The 18,059-nt window shown below is 38.9% G+C and overlaps 1 pseudogene; it reads right to left on the reverse strand.

Annotated features, from left to right (window-relative positions):
* Positions 1 to 9,700: 9,700 nt before the first annotated feature.
* LOC132400465 (ribosome biogenesis protein NSA2 homolog) lies at positions 9,701 to 10,905 on the reverse strand (annotated as a pseudogene).
* Between the last annotated feature and the right edge of the window lie 7,154 nt (positions 10,906 to 18,059).

Genomic DNA, 18,059 nt, shown 5'->3' on the forward strand with positions numbered 1-18,059 from the left:
CTCCCAGATCCCTCTGCTCTACTGCACTCCTCAGTGTCCTACCATTTACCTACCACACACAAAGCCATGCTGACTTTTTCTAATAAGTTCCTGTCTATCCAAATACTTGTAGTTCCTATCTCTTAGTATTCCTTCCAATAATTTACCTACTACCAATGTCAAACTTACCAGCCTATAATTTCCCGGCTTACTTTTTAAGCCTTTTTTAAACAACGGAACTACATGAACTATCCTCCAATCTTCCGGCACCTGACCCGTGGATATTGACATTTTAAATGTTTCTGCCAGGGCCCCTGAAAATTTCAACACTAGTCTCTTTCAAGGTCCGAGGGAATACCCTGTCAGGTCCTGGGAATTTATCTATCTGATTAGCCTCAAGACTGCAAGCACCTTCTCCTCTTTAATCTGTATAAGTTCCATGAACTCCCTACTTGTTTGCTTTGCTTCCATAGACTCCATTCCAGTTTCCTTAGTAAATACAGATGCAAAAAACCCATTTAATATCTTTCCCATTTCTTTTGGTTCCATACATAGCCGACCACTCTGATCTTCAAGAGGACCAATTTTATCCCTTACTATCCTTTTGCTCTTAACATACCTGTAGAAGCTCTTAGGATTATCCTTCACCCTGAGTGCCAAAGCAACTTCATGTCTTCTTTTAGCCCTCCTGGTTTCTTTCTCTGAATATTTTCTTACTCTTTTTATACTACTCAAGCATCTTATTTCCTCCCTGTTGCCTATACATGTTATACATCTCTCTCTTCTTCTTTATCAGAGTTCTAACATCCTTCGAGAACCAAGGTTCCTTATTCTTATTCATTTTGCCTTTAACCCTGACAGGAACATACAGACTCTGCACTCTCAAAATTTCTCCTTTGAAGGCCTCCCACTTACCAATCAAATCCTTGCCAGAGAACAACCTGTCCCAATCTACACTTTTTAGATCCTTTCTCATTTCTTCAAATTTGGCCTTTTTCCAGTTTAGAACTTCAACCTGAGGACCAGATCTATCTTTATCCATGATCAAGTTGAAACTAATGACGTTATGATCACAGGAACCAAAGTGTCCCCCTACACACACTTCCGTCACCTGCCCTAACTCATTTTCTAATAGGAGATCTAATATTGCATCCTCCCTAGTTGGTACATCTATATATTGATTTAGAAAACTTTCCTGAACACATTTTACAAACTGTAACCCATCTAGACCTTTAACAGTATGGGAGTCCCAATCAATGTGTGGAAAATTAAAATCCCCTACAATCACAACTTTCTGTCTCCTGCAGTTGTCTGTTATCTCTCTGCAGATTTGCTCCTCCAATTCTCGCTGACTATTGGGTGGTATATAATACAACCCTTTTAACGTGGTCATACCTTTCCTGTTTCTCAGCTCCACCCATATGGCCTCAGTAGTTAATCCCTCTAATCTGTCTTGCCGAAGCACTGCTGTAATATTTTCCCTGACTAGCAAAGCCACCCCCCCCCCCCCCACCCTTCATCCCTCTGCCTCTATCACGTCTGAAACATCAGAACCCTGGAACATTGAGCTGCCAATCCTGCCCCTCCTGTAGCCAAGTTTCAGTAATGGCTATGATGTCATAAATCCATGTGTCAATCCAGGCTCTCAGTTTGTCTGCCTTTCCCACAATACTCCTCGCATTGAAATATACACACCTCAGAAGATTATTACCACCACACACAACCTTACTATTTGTGACTTTGCATTAACTACGAACATCATTTATTTTTACCTCCGTTCCACTATCTACTCTGGCACTCTGATTCCCATCCCCCTGCAAATCTGTGTGATAGTAAATTTCACTTTAAGCATTTGTGGAAGAAATTTATTGCACTATATCCTTAATTCTTCAAGGCATATTTGGGTTTCAGATGCTGATTTATGTGCCAAACCCTGCACCTGGCCCCTGTCCTAAACCCACCTTATTTTCCTGCATGTGCCACAGATCATATGAATAAATTGCACAATGGCCGCTTGAAGGGCCTTGGACCTTGAATGATTCTGTATCTCGCTCCAGTAGGCTGCAACTCAAATGATAACCACCCTACTGCATGATGATTTCAAGGGAATTCTTTTGCTTGTTAGAAAGCAGAAGCAAAAATTGTGTTGAGTTTCCATCCTCCCATGCAATGATGTGTTCCAATTCACTGAGTGCTTCTTTTCAGTCGACTTTTACTGGTAATCACAACATTTTCCATTTGTGTATAGAGTAGAGTGCTGCCTGATTGCCACTTTCTGGCTTTAGCCACCTTAAGTGAGCCGGCTTAGACTGCATAAACACAGTAAGTCAAATCTGATGGCATATATTCCATCAGCAGTTTTCTTGTTTATCCATATTTCATTAAATGCATCAGAAGATGATTAATGCTCTATTGAAGATTCAGCACCATCTGCTAATGGTAGTCCAAAATCAGGTCAAACAGCAAAAACGAGCTGATATTTCACCATTTTTCTGATAGCAAAATACACTGCAGCTGTTCCAGATTATGTAGAGACCTTCCAGTGAGATCATGGAGCTTTCGATCGCAGCAGCTTCTACGGGGTCAACCAAAGGTGTCATTGTCCTTTTTAAGTGTAACTTTTTATAATCGCAAGTCCCAGCTGGACATCAAGAACTTAAAGTACTGAAGGTTAACTCCATCAGTGAGTGGTTCATTCGCAGAGAAGCTGAAGGAGCTAGACTTGTTGCTGATCAAGCTGCTACCTGCATCAGAGAGGCATTGGAGGAGTTGGTGCACAAAGTAGGTGTCTAACAGTGAATTATGAGTGTAGTTGTTTTTCTTATGATCACAAGACCCCGTAGGACATTGTTAATGTGCGCTGCAAGTCCGATTCACTGATTTATTGGACGACAGCATGCATGAAAGGCAGGGGAGCGGCAGGGCCTTGTTTGTAGCAAGGACTAGCCTCAGGCTATAGTGAGGCCTGTTTACAGCCCCCAAGGAGAGAGGCGTCGGTACACTTCCACTGGATGCTGTGTGGCATGGTGTCCAAGCTGGAGTCGGTGCTGCCCCTAGTGTTCGCTCTGCAAAAGACAGCTTATACTGCGGTCGACAGCAATTTCTGCAGCATTCATGGATTCAGGGTCTTGGTCTATGTTATTTTACGTGATTGTATTTTACTGATATCTTTCTTGTGTTTGCTATTTCAAATCTGTTATATGTGCCTTTTGCTGTGTGTGACCGTTGGTATTGTGTTGTGCACCTTGGCCCCAGAGTAAGGCAGTTTTGTTTGGGTGTATATGTATGGTTAAATGACAAGTGCACGTAAACTTGAACTTGTAGATACTTTTCAAACATAAAGTTTAATGCACTATAATAGATAGTTGGCAGAAACATCTATATACTACACTCACACTCTGTTTGTTTGTTTGTGACCTCCAATTAGTACAAACGGTGCATTGCAGTAGCACTATTTTTTGGCTAAATCAACTTAAAATGCGCTAACTTACAGAATGCAGACAAAGTTCAGGGTTATGTAGTCGTATAAAATTGCTCACTCACCAAAATCAACAGTCCCGCTTTCACCCAAGAGCCGATGTCAGCCATGATGGAACCCGTGACACGACACCACGACGCATGCGCACGGCCAGCCTCAGAAGCAACTCACGATGCTCACAGCAGCGACATCAACTGGAGCAAAAGGGCAGGGCAGTTTTATTTCAAGCAGTCACATTCTGCTGATCACCATCAGCATGTGCAGGATTGGGACAGATCTAACTGCCACCTATCAATAAAAGATAATTAAATCTTATTGTAATGACGTACTTCGAAACGCCCATCAAACCTTTTGCTTCAGTCAAAGGACAGTGGTGACTATATCACGTCCACTTAGGAGAGCGCCAACCACATCATCAAGAATAATCAGCATCCTGGAGGCTCTGATATTGCTGCTTTATATCTTCTATCCAACATTAGGGTAAAAAAAATATATGGTCAGCCTAATTATCCCATGTGGAAAGAGAAGGGGGAAAGAGATGATGCCAAACGTCATCCGGAAGTGACAAGGAGAGGGAGAGAACGAGAATCAGATGAGGCCAGGTCTGCATGACTCCAGGATCAAAGAGTCAGGACACAAAAGATGAGAGAAGAGGAGACAGAGGAGGAGAGGCATGCACGTCTCCAGAATGACAAAAACAGGCGCAGGAGGAGGAGAGAGGAAGAGACAAAGGAGCACAGAAATGCACGTCTCCAGGATCAGAGACAAATAATAGACCGCAGAAGAGATGAAGAGACAGGGGATGAAAGGGCTGCACATCTCCAGAATGACAACGAGAGGCACAAGGGTGGCAGATCAACTAGAAATGATTGCATCAAAAATGTCCTTTGTTAAACGAGAAGGAGCTATATTTGCCTTGCTACATGTCGTTCTTCTTTAATAAACTGAGGTTTTCTTCTTCAATTTCCAAAGCCAAGTAATACCAATAGCATTCAAGAAAATTTAATGTTCATTCTGGTCACCTGGTCATCAGATTGCACCACCTTTCTCTCAAAGGGTGCCCCAACGGGTCACCCTGTTGTCTAGTAATAGTTAGAAATAATGGTTAGTGTCAAGCAGACATTTTATTTTATCTTTTTAACTAAACTGAGAATATTTAATTTTGAATAATGCAGGACTCAATTTGTTAATCTACTCAAATTGTCTTTGAATGAGAACTGGTGCTTTGCAATAGCTGAGTGATCTGCAACTCTGATCATAACAGGATCTGACTGAACAAAAGCAGAAGTCAGAACACTAATAATCTGCAATAAATCATAACAGATCTAATATCTGCAATTTATAGTTATTTTCAGATATAAATCTCAAAGTCTCTGCAGAGCTACCACTGGAGGGAGGTTCAACTGAAGGATAATTTTGCATAAGAACCTGCTCTTAATGAATATGGACATAGAAACTTATAATATATAGAAAGTAAAGAATAATTTTAAACTGAAGACCGAATATCATTGGTGCTCCCTAGTCTGACAATCTCCTCATTTACTCAAGGGATTGCCCATACCTTTTGCAGGAACTCTCATGAAATTACTTGAACAGTAATTTACTTCTATTTCCCATGGCCTTTGCCTTTGTTATGATGAAAGCCTCCATAAAGTTTAACTCTGAAAGCAATGATATAATAAATAAGGTAACTAATGTTTGACTTTTAATGACAGGTAGAGATAGTAACCATATTTATCTTGGTTTGTCCTTTACAACCAGTATCAGTCCTATTAAGCCATGAGCAGATTTCTCTTAGAGCATTGAACACATTGAGTCAGCAGGAAAGATGCTGACCCCATGGGGTTAATAGTGAGGTGTCAAGGAATCTGAGAACTTTTGTCAGCATTTTCACAATGCCATCATCCTAGATAAACAGCATGCTATCAGTTTACTGATTCAACAGAGTCATTCAAGGTCAAGGGCAGTATGTTCAATCATGAATTCACGATTTTCAGTCCAAACTGCATCATAAGGTGATTCATCCTTTACCATTTGAGTGCTTCAATGGCTAGTCAGGATGAAAAATTACAACAAAGTGCCTCTCAGTAGATGTTTTTAGCAAGAGAGATTTGAGTTTCTACATTAAAAAGTCTTATGTTGTCACAAATAAAGCTGACAGACATCAGTTTTACCTGATGCCAAAGCTCTAATACTGGAGAAGATCGTTTCAAAGGCTACTTTGAGCCCTGATGACATGATAACTAAAGCTACATCTGCAATCTAAAACAAATTGCATTGCAAATGTTGCCATATCTGGAAGAAGAGTGTGAAAAAACAGAACTCTGGTAAAAATGGGGCTTGATGCCTGTACCACAAAAGCAGTTTTTGGCTATCATATTTAGAAATAGGCATCATGAGAGAACCAAGGGCTCTGGAAATGATGTTGGAGGAAGAGGCAGTCACAAGGCTGGTATTAATTTGCTAAGATTAACAGTCACTCTTCTGTGGCCTCCAATGGCATTGCCCATCCACAAAACTGTAAAATTCACAAGGCAATAATGCACAGGATTCCAGAAATTTGGAGACATCTCCAAAGAAGTGAAAACTTATATTTCAAAGTTCTGATGAGCAAACAAAATAAAGAACCTTCATTTGAAACCCTTCTTGTTCTCATGGACCAGATTGTTTATAGAATGGTACTTCATCAGAAGTAAAGGTTCAGATAATTCAGACTTTCATAAGCAATAAAACCTAGAAACATTTATAGAAAATTGGGAGGTGGTGTTAAGTCCTAGCTATTACATTTTCTTGCTGAATATTATTCTGTTCAAACTGCTTTTTTTTCCATTTTCAGTGCAATTTCTGTTGTAAGAATGCTTTTTTTTTCCAACTGAAGTGCAAGAAAAGTTATGATGTTTCTTGGAATGAATTTTTATTACGACTCTGATTTTGTTTCCAAATAAAAAAGGTGGAGTGGTGTCAACAGATTGAGGTAAAATTTCTCTTTACACTGTAATGGAAAGGAGTTCAAAACTTGACCGTTACCTGAATAATAAAACCTTCCATCAGTGAGGATGCCTGGCTATTTGATAGGATGACCTGATCAGACACCAGAACCATCACCAGCAGATTGCCTCGCAGGATGGCCATACATCAATAGTGCTTACACATATCATAGTGGGGTTGAGAGAGTAATAATATATGTTAAAATGGTTAAGCAAATTCAAAAGTCTAGGTGTGTGAAAAACCGCTAGGAGAAACAGATATCCATTATTTCTTTTACTCGATGTTGGATGTTTGGGGACAGTTACATAGGTTCCTTTGACGGTCTTGCAATATATTTGAGTCAGCCATAGCTCAATGCTAGCATTCTCATCTCTGAGCACCAAAGGAGGGTTTTACTTCAGTGTAAGACAGAGGAGAGCTGCAATGTCAGAGGTGACGAATAGAAACGATCTCATGGATTTTGATTAATGAAGAACAAAATAACTTTCCTGGTCATAGTCACTCAAAAGCATTAGAAAGAAATGTTTTAACAGCTCTTATCTTTCATTTCTTTGTGCAAATTCCCTGCTTCACTCTGTTCTTTGCTTTTTTTGGTTCACATTCACATTCCTAGTTGCCCTTGAAGTGAATTATAAAATTTAGAGAGCAGTAAAATGTTAAAATATTCCTATGAAATTTGAGACTTGTATTAGAGAGATTAAGTAAGGATGGTGGATCTTTCCTTGCAATAGAATGTTAGTAAAACACTTAATTTAATACCAATTTAGTTTGTTTATATTTGTCATTAATGATATTACCTTTTAAATTCCATATTTATTTAATTATTTAAATTAAAATTCTCCAAAAGCAGTAGAGCATTTCTCCAAATCAATAGTCCAGGCCTCCAGATATCTTTCTAGTAAATAAACTGTCAAGCTACCTAAACTTTATGGACAATGAATTACCGTGCAAAGTGTCAAGGTTATGAAATTGCAGCAAAAATATTATTTCTTAGGATGACACTAACCAAGGTTTCTACAAGACAGTCAAATAAGATATTTTTAATAATCAATAACTGTAACATAGGAAGAAATGGATAAAATGAATAAAATAATGCAGGACTTTGACTTATTATGGAGAAATAGAACTTGTGAATTTCTATGGTCTGGAACTTGTTCAGTATATGTGCTGAACAAATCATAACATATAAAGAATTTACAAAGCTTAAAAAATCCATTAACACCATTAAACTCCGACAACAAATGCTGTTGACACATAATTAACTTGTCTTCCTTGTTTGCTACTGCTGAGGCAAAGTGTGACATGAAAATTAACAGTTGTGTGAAATAATTTTGTCAGTAGTTCAAAAATGGATATTTTCTGAAGATTAATGTTATGGTTTATGAACTTCAACTACTAAACTAATTAGGAAGATGAAATTCTTTGATAACCCACAGAAACCTGAAATTAAGATCAACAAGAATATCATCTTAATTCTACTTTGGTGGTACTGTCACAGTAAAAAAACTTACTTTGCCCAATTAACATAGATGTCTAAATGGTGACATTTAGATTTGCATCTTCTCTGATTTGTCTCAAAATTATGGGGCTTGCCTTCAGAATTTGCTATTGTTGTGCATATTGTATTAAGAGAGATTCCTCACATCTGAAACACTTCTTGACTCTTTTTGGTTACAATAATGTAAATTTAATGCTTATTTTGAAAAGCTTGCTCTACCATGGAATAGTCACACCATGTTATCATTGCTTTCAGAACCTACAGTGCACATTAGCCACATTATATAACTGAATTTGCATAAAATTCTTGACACCATGCTTTCTATGGGTATAGTCCTTACATAGAACATAGAACACAAAACATAGAAATCTACAGCACATTACAGGCCCTTCGGCCCACAATGTTGTGCTGACCATATAACCTTCTCTAAAAACTGCCTAGAATTTTCCTAGCACATAGCCCTTTATTTTTGTAAGCCCCATGTACTTACCTAAGAGTCTCTTTAAAGACCCTATTGTATCCAGCTCCACCACCATTGCTGGCAGTGCATTCCATACACCCACCACTCTCTGAGTGAAAATCTGTATCTATTTCCAAGTGCCTTAAAGCTATGCCTCCTTGTGTTAGTCAATTCAGCGCTGGGAAAAAGCCTCTGACTGTCCACATGATCAATGCCTCTCATCATTTTAAACACCTCTATCAGATCACCATTCATCTTCCATCACTGTGAGGAGAAAAGGCCAAGTTCAATCAACCTATCATAAGGCATGCTCTCCATTCTAAGCAACATTTTTGTAAATCTCCTCTGCTCTATGTCTATAGTATTCACATCTTCCTGTAGTGAGTTGACCAGAACTGAATGCAGTACTCCAAGTGGAGTCTGTATAGGTCTTGTATAGCTGTAACATTACCTCATGGCTCTTGAACTCAGTACCGTGGTTGATGAATGTCAACATACCATACACTTTAACAAAACTGCTAACCTGCACAGCAGCTTTGAGTGTCCTATGGACATGGACCCCAAGATCTCTCTGATCCTCCACACTGCCATTAATACTATATACTGTCTTAAAAATTTGACCTACCCAAATGAACCACTTCACACTTACCTGGGCTGAACTCCATCTGCCTATTCTCAGCCCAGTTCTGCATCCTATCAATGTCCCACTGCAACCTCTGACAACCCTCTGGATTATCCACGACACCCTCAAACTTTGTGTCATTAGCAAACTTACTAACCCACCCTTCTACTTCTTCATCCAGGTCATTTATAAAAATCATGAAGAGGAGGGGTTCCAGAACAGATCCCCGTGGAACACCACTGGTCATTGCCCTCCGTGCAGAATACGAACCATTGAACGTAGTGGAACAGCTTTAAGCAGCAATTCCATAGTAAGAAATCCTTAAAAGGAAAAAGATAAGATTTTACATTCAATTTGAGCAGTACACAATTCAGTCACAAAAATAGAATCCTCAGTAAAGGCAATTACACAGATTCCATGGGTGAATTGGCTAAGGAAAATACGTAAAGTCAGATTATGATATATGCTGATAGAAAACTATCACATTAATACAGAGAAGTATCTTATAATAGTTAACAAATTAGAATTCATGAGAAAAATACGGTTGCAACATATATTAATAAAATATTACACTATCAGAGAATTCTAACCAGAAGAACAAGGACTAGGAAACAGCAGCAGTTGAAGAACTTGTAAGAAATAAACTAAAACAGAAACACTACAGAACTCAGCCTGTCAAGCAGCATCTAATGTTTTATATAACGGTGAAGATGGGTTCTTCTTGACACCAAGTATCGGCAAACAGAAGTTGGCCTTGAGCTCTGGATGTGCAACATGTCCCTTCTTGAAATGGAAACTTATATGTAACCCCCAGGTTCGGCTGGTTGCATTAGTCTAGGGAAGACAGTCTCTGGCCCCGCCAAGCTTGTGAAATCTGAGGTGCAAAGCCTCTTGCTTGTGCGGATGCTGCATGATGTGTTCCTCTGTTACAAGTCAGTATCACGAAATAATAGGCAGTACACCATATGCATTAAACGATTTAGCTTTATAATTCTTAATTTGACTAGCATGTTAATAAAGAAAAACAAAAATAAAAGAGCACATTTTAATGAAACGGTCTAATGTGCACATTGGAGCTCACAGTGACTCTTCCATCGATTAACAAACCCCCACCTCCGGCATCATTGACACCCGGCCTCATTCCAAGTTTACTCCATCCTGCAGTTTATGACCTCTCCATTCTGGCATCTTCTTTTTGCCGAAAAAAAGACCTCGAGCAACTTGCTCTCAGGTCCCCAACAAGAAAAAAAACACTCCCTTCATTGGATGGTGCACATTCCAAAGCACCCGTTATCTCTAGTCATAACTCAAACACTGCTGTTACAGACAGCCATTACATTATCAGTGAAACATTTCCCACGGTGTTACACATAGGTCTGATGAATCTTTCATACTTGGCTGGCTTCCAGCTCTAACAAAACAGACTTTAGTAACCAACCTCTTCCAAGTTTTCTTTCGCCTTTTACCGCTGTGAATAACTTTGAGAACTTCAGTTTCACTTTGTGCACAGACTTTTGGTAAAGTTACTTTCCATTTGCTAGTTTTCTCTTTTCTTTTCTGTTTGATCATAGGACAAGACTTACACACGTGGTTGTCCTTCTCTGTCAAGCAGATAGGTTGGTACAGCCCCCTTGGGACTTTTCCCATAATCCCTCTCATTTCATCGTTCTCTGTTCATGCATCTTAATGTTTTTCTTCATCTGTATTTTTTCTGAATGATGCTGCTTCTGGAACAATTTGACTTTCAGACCAATCATCTTTCTGGCTTTATGTGAGTGATCATGTGGTTCACAGCTTTCCTTCTTCCTTTTCTTCTCATGGTAATCCAAACGATATCCATATTGCTTATTAAGTATTTTGATATACTCATCCTGTGGCATCTCGGTGCTGTTGGTCTCACTCTTAATGCACAAAAATTAAACAATTGGACTGTAATCTCCAGTTGCTGTGGCTGTTGTTGTTGCTGTTAGCACAGACTGTCCTTTCACCAAACCACCATATAGCAACATAGAATGAATCTGCACACAAAATTGTCCCCGTTTACTTGGTGTTTAGCTAACTGCAAGTGTTCTGACAATCAAAATAGAGTACATCGAAACTTAGAATTGCCATTAACCACTTTCTTCAGGTCCAACAGTTTTCAGCAGAACGTGTGATTCCAATAGAAAATGGTAGGTGAACATTTCTAATTCTAATTGAAATACATTTGTGTTAAATTACTTGTCTCGGTAATTTGTTCCTAATTGTTTTGTATGTCAATTTGTAATCAACATGATATATTGGCCTTGGGAAATTCCTGGGGGCAACAAGCTATCCACACTCATCATGTTTTAAATAGATTTCTTTTTCACTATCTGCTTGGCAAAGCTGTGCATTTGTTTTCAATGAGTCTTTGAGAAATACCTATTTCTTTATTTTCTCAAATCTGTCTGGTAACACATATGAGCCTGGCATAGTGTGTTTGTTTGGGGAATCCAATATTGGGCAGATATACAATGTAGCTCCCCTGCTGGAGCTGACAGAGTGTTAGTCAGGCTTTAGTTCTGGGATTGTAGGCCTGGAAGAGGACGTTGATGTTGGTTTACTGGTCCTTTGAATGGGCCTGGATGATTTTGTGGAGATAGCACTGGTGGTACATTTTCAGCATCTTGAAATGCCTACTTATATATAGTCAGAAGAGTATGGAAAGGCAGAGACCGATGTTAAAGTTTAGATTATGAGCTTGGTGCCAGTTTTGAAAACTTACTTTTCAAACATCCTGTGCATCAGTCAGTCAAAGAATGACACATTGAAGGTGATGTTATGGGAACTGGTCCATGTTTTCTTGGAATATCAGAGAATCTTTATTGTCAGAGTGCTGCATTGGACAGTTGGAGCAAGTTGAGAGAGGACCTATCAACCTGTCGTATGTTGAACTGAGAGACTCAGCCAGGGCTTGGAACTCATCAAGAACATAGGCAAACTCTGCCACTAATTTTATGCCATGCTTCTCCAATGACATACAAAGACTGTAACATTAAAACAATCAGCTGTTGGCCTACCTTCTCACTGTGGCAGGAGTGATACCACTCTCTCCCTCATTGGTGAGAGAGAGGCAGCTTGTGGATGTCAAAGTTTGGGGGTGAACAATGATTTTTAAATGGACTCTAAATCATGGTCTCTTTGCTATTGCTTCCATGGCAGGTCATGGGGATGTGATGCTGCTTCTGAGGCAGGTAGGGGAGGGTGAGGGGGGCTTTGGGGTTCTAACATTTTCCTCTCATTCATTCTTTGGAGGTTTTTCTTCTGTTTCATGGATGTCTCTGCAGAGTCAGAATTTCAGGCTGTATACTGTAGACATTCTTTGATAGTCAATGAAACCATTGAACCATATTGAAATGACCTTGATTCTGGAGTCAAGGAAAGAAAATCTGTTCTGCAATCTTTCTAAGAGCAATATATGTTTTCTTCCTAAACGTTAAAAATAATGTAAACTGTAAAGAGAAATTACATGGAGTTCTAACTTAGGAAAGTAGCATCTATCATTAGAGACCCCCAACATCCAGATGAAGCCCTCTTCTCAATATGACAATCGAGCAGGAGGTGTGAGCCATAGGTCCCACACCACCAGGTTCATGACACTACGACCATCAGGCTCGTGAACCAGCATAGATAACTTCATTTACCATGACCCTGAACCAGATCTATGAAGGCAGACTCACCCTTTCAACACATATTTTCAGTATTATTTTTATTTGCTCAGTTGAACTTCTTTTGCACATTGGTTGTTTGTCGATATTTATCTGTTCATGTTTCATAAATTTCTATTGTATTTCTTTTTTTTCTGTAAACTCCTGTAAGAAAATGAAACTCAAGTATATAGTATATGTACTTCGATAATAAATTTACTTTTTACTTTGATGAAATTTAGCAAGTTGACATATTAAAATATGCACTTGGCAGACTGACATATGAATCATCCTTGTGACTTTTATTACTTGTTGGATTTTTCTTTTCCAATTTCCAGATACAGCTATATTTCAATTTTTATTTTCAGAAAAGCTGCTCTCTGAGGAATATAAAAGATTAATTTTATTACATTATGCATAATTTGTATATTGTGTCAAAATATTAATTAAACTTATGATATGGCAATGGTTGGTATAAAAAGAATAATTTGTTCCCGGAGCCTGCAATATAGTTTCCTTCAACCTTAATTGAAGAAACAATTTATATTATTTACACAACTGAGGGTATTAAGATTTAGTTTTACAAGGAGCACTTCTATTTCTGTGTCTTATGATTACTTACGTTATCATGTATCTTGTGATATAGATTCTCCATATCCTGTGTCACTATCAAAATACATAATTTTTGGCACCAGAAATTCAATGGAGAGGAGCTAATTCAGTTTTGACTGTTCAGCTGTAGAGGGTTGAAAGACACGGACGCAGAACTGACCTTGCAAAACAAAATGGGGCAAGATTGTTTAAGTCTTTGATTTCTCATTGCATATACATAAATATCTTAAACAAGCAGCAACCAGCAGCCTTCAGCACAAGCATTTCTAAAAAAAAATTTGCTGCAGAACAATTTGCAATTCTTTATTATGCCAACAATCAGAAGAAAAGGACTATTACACAATAAGATATTTATTTTTGGAGATGTTTCCTCTAAGAGGAATCCTTAAAATAGATAAAATCACAAAAATAATAGAATTGATATTATGTGCCTTTATGGATTGTTAGTTTAAATGGTGCAGTATAATTATTCTAGCAATTATTCCAGTATTTTATAAATGGCCTTTACAGATACTTACATATACCTGTTCTTGGGATAAAGAAGCAATAATACCAAAAATGCAGGTAGAAATTTTACCACTGATACAAGATATCCAAATGACTTTTGATTATATTCTTTACATTTTGATATGCCAAATGTATCTCAGGATAATTATTTAGCATCGTGTTGTCTAACTCCAGAACTAATCAAAAGAACATGGAGGCCTGGGATAACTTGTCTACTTAGTTTTACTTTTAGTGAGGGGTGCACATATGAGTACCATACCGATGTATGCCATTCACATACTTATAACCCAGAATTAATCATGCAAAGAATGCTTTTATCAAACAATATACATACAATATTACTCAAATATTAAACACACTATACTCCACACTGCTTAGCTATGAACTCCAACTCAATATAGAATGCATCTCAACTCAAATATGTAATGTACTGCTCTCTAGTCATCTATATATTTATACAGTATGCTATATAATACAACTGCTATATGGACATCCACAGCATAGTGAATTTTAAATTGCCTCAATCTAGCCTAAAGATTTCTTACTCTTCTGTGACTGCAGGAGGTGCTTCTGTCAGCTCTGGACACCTTTCTTCTCCAATGATTGACTCTGTTTTCCTCCACTGATCAATGTGCTATCTCCAGATGACATCAGATGCCATCTCCTCTGTGTAGGAGAGAGGTCCAGTTCTGTCCTTAATCTTTCCAACTACTCTCTTTTGATCACCTCTGGAGTTCCACACCAGGACTGCTTATCCAGGAATGAAACGTTGAGCCTCCTTGTTTCAGGAGTCCTCAATTAGTCTCAGCTGTTTATCCTGTGTACACCTTCTGAGACTGGGTTTGAAGGGATCTAAGTGTGAGCACAAGGGACAACCCAGGAACTGCGTAGCTGGTGGTAGTTGCGTTGTGATAGGCAAGGAGGAAATTGGCGAGCTTGTGATTCAGTATCAGTGCAGTGTATTCTGCTGACATTGCTTGCTATGTGTTCCTTAGACCCTGGACAAAACTTCCTGCCATGCCACATGTAGCCGGTTGATGCTGTACAGGTGTGATATGTATTCTTCCATTCATTTTCAGCAAAGACTGAAACTTGTTCAGCAACAAACTGTCATCCATTGTCACGAGGTACTCTAGAACACCCATCCTTGAGAAGAAGCTTCTCAACACATCAACACGATAGCAAGGCTATAGTGGGAAAACTTCTGACCATTTCTTAACTGCATCTATTACTACCCAGAAATGAATGCCCAAAAATGATGTGGCAAAATCCACATAAAATTTCTCCAGGGCAATGCAGGCCATTCCCAGGGACAGAGTGGTATGGATCTTGTCATCTTCTAGATACGTTGGCATCCCGAACAGACTTGGTGAACAACCCATTAAACAAACCTGAACAGTGCATGGCAAGCTGCTCGGTCTGCTGAGCTATCTCAGGCCACCAGCTAAAGCTTTGAATCAATGCTTTCATTTTGACCATGCCTAGATGACTAGCATGTTGCTCCTCCAACACTTTAGCTCTCAGCTTGGATGGTACAATAACTCTTAATCACCTCAATTTCCACATATGGCAACCTCTATTCATCCTGACTCTGGTAAAAATGGGGAAACTGGAGTTTCTGCTGCATATTCCAGCCATTTTGGGTGGTCATGTAGACCTGAGACCATATTGGGTCTTTTCTGGTTTCTCTTTGGATCATCTCTGCCATAATAGGGAGATTTTCAATTTGCATTAGGGAGAATATGTCAAGAGCAGTGTCCTTTATTGTAAAATTTTCAGGTATTTCCTTTTCCAAAGGTAAATGTGACAATGCAGCAACATTCCCATGCTTAGTTGTACACTTGTATTTGATCCTGTAATTGTGCCCTCCAAGAAACAGAGTCCATTTGCACTGCTGCTGTTATTGGAACACCCTGCAGTGGATGATCAATAATGAGGGAAAACTCTCTCTCATACAAGCACTGGTTGAAACGTTTTACAGTCTAAACCAGACTCAAGGCATCTCTGTCAATCTGTGCATATTTTTCTCTGCAGCAATAAGGGAACATAATGAAAAGGCATTCATTTCTATCACTTATAACATGTGACATGACTACACACGGCTTTGTGCGTTGCTGTGTCTTCCTGATCTGTAGTAACGAGTTCAAGGGATAGAGCATAGTAGTCAGGTTTGACAGGAACCTGTTACTGTAATTGACATGTCCTCAAAAGGACCACAACTATGACATTTCCTTTGACCTTTGGACACTAACTCTGCTTGAATTTTCGCTGCACACTTGTGTAATTCTCATGCCTCAATGGTGTGACCACAGTAAGTGATAATTGTTTAAACAATTCACATTTGTCACGTCATGCTCTGAGCCTATAATCTTCTAATCTTTTTTAACACTGTCTTGAGGTTTCAGAGGTGCTCCTTGTCAACATCACCTGTAAAAATAATGTCATCCAAATAATACCGAGTGCCTGGGCAACCTTGCAACACTGGGTCCACAGCTTTCTGCCAGAGTGCAGGTGCAGATGCAACTCCAAAAATAAGTCCATTTTAGCAATAAAATCCTTTGTGAGTGTTAAAGGTGAGCAACGCTTTTGACTCTTCTTCTATCTCCATTTTAGCTTAAAGGACTCAGCTAAGCCCACTTCATTGAAGTGTTTCCTTTCAGAGAGATTTGCAAATATATCCTCTATCCTTGGCAAAAATAATGATCCACTTTCAGTAGTGGGTTGATTATGACCTAACAATCACCATAGATGTTGACAGACTTATCTTTCTTGGCTATTGGGACCACAGGCTGCACTTAACTTCAGAAAGTTCCTTTAGCCTTCATGTGATCTAGCTCACTGACTTCTGTATCTCAGGTGGTGTAAAGAACCAGACAAGCTTTGTAAAACTTGGGTGTGGCATTTTCATTTACACCTGTATGAGTTTTCCAATGCCATCCTTGAACTCTGCTGTGGCATCATCCAGTACCTTTCTTAATTCGAGCTTAGTTGACTCTATTGCAGGGGATGTGGCAAGAAATGATGGATGGATCTCCAATCAAGTTGTATTTGTCTCAACCAATCACTGCCCCACAATATGGCCCTCCTGTTTTAACCACAGACAAGCCCAACATGGTTTGTTGGTTGTTGTATTTCACTGTTACGAATGTCATTCCCACAGGAGTTATCTTTTCTCAAGTACAAGTTCTTACTCGGCTATCTGCAGGCATCTCTTCAATATCTTTGAAATGCTATTCAATCTCATTCCGTGGAATGACTGAAACAGCCGAGCCAGTGTCCAAATCCATTTTAATTAATTTGCCATTCATTTCTGGTGTAAGTCATATTGCTTGTCTTTTGTTATTTTTCACGCTGTAAATATCAAGTCCTGTGTCTCTCTCATCATTATCAGATTATTAATCAATGCCGTGCAGGTTAATGCTCTTTTTGAAACAGCAACTTGATTTTTTTTTCTCTCCCCTGTGTATTTATTGCCTGACCCTCTCTTTGTATTTGTCTTACATTGTTGCATTTTCTGCAAGTTTCACCTTTAAACCTGCATTGGTTTGGTGTATGTGAGCCCCTGCCACAATGGTAACACAGTCCATTCAGCCAGTCAGGTTTTTGTTTAGACATTATAATTTTGTTCACACTCACTTTTAATCCTGACTCTTTTAAATATGAGTTTTTTTTCAGTTAGGAGCTATTTTTGAATGCTTTCTTGTAAGATTCCACAAACTATACAATCTCTCAGTGCATCATTAAGGTTATCATTGAACGGACAATACCCAGACATCTTTTTTGCAGTTCAGCGGATACATATACTGAAGTGGACTCGCCTTCCTTTTGATTCCATTTTTGAAATCTAAAGTATTCTGCAATCAACAATGGCTTCAGTTGTAAATACTACTTCAATACGGTCACAATAGCAGCAAAGCTCAGTTCAGCTGGATTGGTTGGAGCAGTTAAACTTCTAACTGAACTATGTACTTTTCCATCCATTCCACACAGTAACATTGGCACTTGGCTATTTCATCTGCTTCAAAGTATTGCTCAGTTCATTCAGTATCCATTGTACTGCCTTCTCTGAGGTAAACAAACTTCCAAAATCCATTCAGAAATGACATGAGAGCCAGAGTGAGGTCTTGGTGAAGGATCTCGGCCCAAAACGTTGACTGTTTACTCATTTCCATATATGCTGCCTGGCCTGCTGAGTTCCTCCAGCATGTTGTGTGTGTTGCTTGGTTTTCCAACAACTGCGCACTTTC

Source organism: Hypanus sabinus, chromosome 10, assembly GCF_030144855.1.
Source record: "Hypanus sabinus isolate sHypSab1 chromosome 10, sHypSab1.hap1, whole genome shotgun sequence".
Lineage (NCBI taxonomy): Eukaryota > Metazoa > Chordata > Chondrichthyes > Myliobatiformes > Dasyatidae > Hypanus > Hypanus sabinus.